The sequence below is a fragment of the Chrysochloris asiatica genome, unplaced genomic scaffold (assembly GCF_000296735.1).
Source record: "Chrysochloris asiatica unplaced genomic scaffold, ChrAsi1.0 scaffold00205, whole genome shotgun sequence".
NCBI classification, from domain to species: domain Eukaryota; kingdom Metazoa; phylum Chordata; class Mammalia; order Afrosoricida; family Chrysochloridae; genus Chrysochloris; species Chrysochloris asiatica.
In genome coordinates, this window is record NW_006408723.1 from 1,422,826 (window position 1) to 1,424,575 (window position 1,750).

Below are 1,750 nucleotides of genomic sequence, written 5' to 3' on the forward strand. Positions count from 1 at the left end.
AGCCTGGAGTGGCTAGAAGAACAGACGATACTTCTTGAAAGAAAGATGTACAGGAAAAATATAAAACAATAGAGGCAGACCAATTGTTACTACAAGAACAAACAAGTCGCTTGCCCAGGAAACAGAAAGGCAAGTGGTCAGGTCCCCTCAGTTCAAACCCCCTTCCAAGACTATGACTCAATGGGAATACACGCTGTGATTGGTGACCACGCTCATCACCGATAAGGGGAAGTGAGGGAAAAACAGCAATGAAGCTGTAAGCTAAGCCCTAAAATGTTCATTAGACTTCTGTGAACCCAGGCAAGACCTGATTGGCCAGCAGTGTGGAAAGACCTGGGGACTCTTGGCCCCAGAGTCAGTGACATAGCCACAGAGGACTAGAGTGGAGAGTGAAGCATCCAGCTGATAAGAAGAGAGACTATATGCACAAGAACACCCACACTTACAGATAATACCCACTTGACCTGGCTTCAATGACTGGATGATCAGAGTTCAACCAGAAGAAGAAAGAAGAGGAAAAAAAGAGTAATGTGATACAATTTGATGAACTTGACCTACACCTATGGATGCAGTAGCTCAAAAGAGGGAACTAATCTTTATAGCAAGAATCAATCCCACCCCTCCACACACAGAGTAGACAGGGATGGGCAACTTGGACATTGGCTACCCAAAATGGTAGGGGTGGGAGCTACAAAGGCAAGAAGTGACTGGCTTACAAGCTTTCAAGAGGGAACCTAGAGTCAGAGGGACAGGAGGGAGGCAGAATCTCCAGTGAGTAGTATCCAATCTGTCTAGATGGAGCTGATGAAATGAAATGCAGATGGGTCTCTTGTGATACAATAGTGAATAATTGTTATCAGGACTGATTTTGAGGGTTGGAAATGTGAAGGTAGATATATTTTAGCAAGGAAGGGCGTGATTAACTTTCCAGTCTAGGAGCGTAGGTCCCTAGGACCACTAACGGAGAAGAGCGGAGAGAGGGACCCTACCCAGAGAAGCAGTGATGCCTGAGATTGAGGCAAAGATGATAAGGTGGAACTATGGAGCAGCTGGGGACTTTAGATGCAGAGAGGGAGAGGGACTGTGTGCTGAAAATCGGGGGAGGGGTGTGGGAGGCAGGCTTGCAGGGTATACACTTTGGTTGGTTGATGATGCATGGAGGGGATTGTAACTGTGGCAATGAAACAATATACAATTGAATTAATGTAAAACTAATGTTTTCCCATGTAAACTATCACATAATTCACAATAAAACATTTAAAAAAATAGTTGATTAAAATAAATTCTACATCCAGAGTTTGGATAATTTTTGGCTCACCCTCATATTTCTTCCATGGAGTGCTTGTGAATACAATATGGAGGACAACACAAGGCCTTACAAAGGAGTAAATTATTAATGGCTTGTAAGTCCCTCACTCTGACTGACATGTGATCCCGTGTAATCTACCCCAGACAGAAGCTTGAGGTGGATAAGCATGCACTCTGCACCTACCCACCTTGATTATGCCCCTAGGGATTAGCTTCTTTTCAGGAGCATTTTTGTTTTGTCTCCTACTGAGCTTTGAGTTCTTTACCTTTCTCCCACTTCTACCTTTCATTGTAATGGTCTAAGAAACCTATTCTGTTGTTGTTGTTGTTGTCAGGTGCCATTGAGTCGGAACCGACTCATAGCGACCCCATGCACAGCAGAACGAAACAATGTCTGATCCTGGGCCATCCTCACTACCGCTGCCACACTTGAGTCCATCAA

The 1,750-nt window shown here is 44.4% G+C and overlaps 1 pseudogene; it reads left to right on the top strand.

Annotated features, from left to right (window-relative positions):
* LOC102817580 overlaps window positions 1-1,750 on the top strand; it is an 88,308-nt pseudogene that overhangs the window by 42,049 nt on the left and 44,509 nt on the right.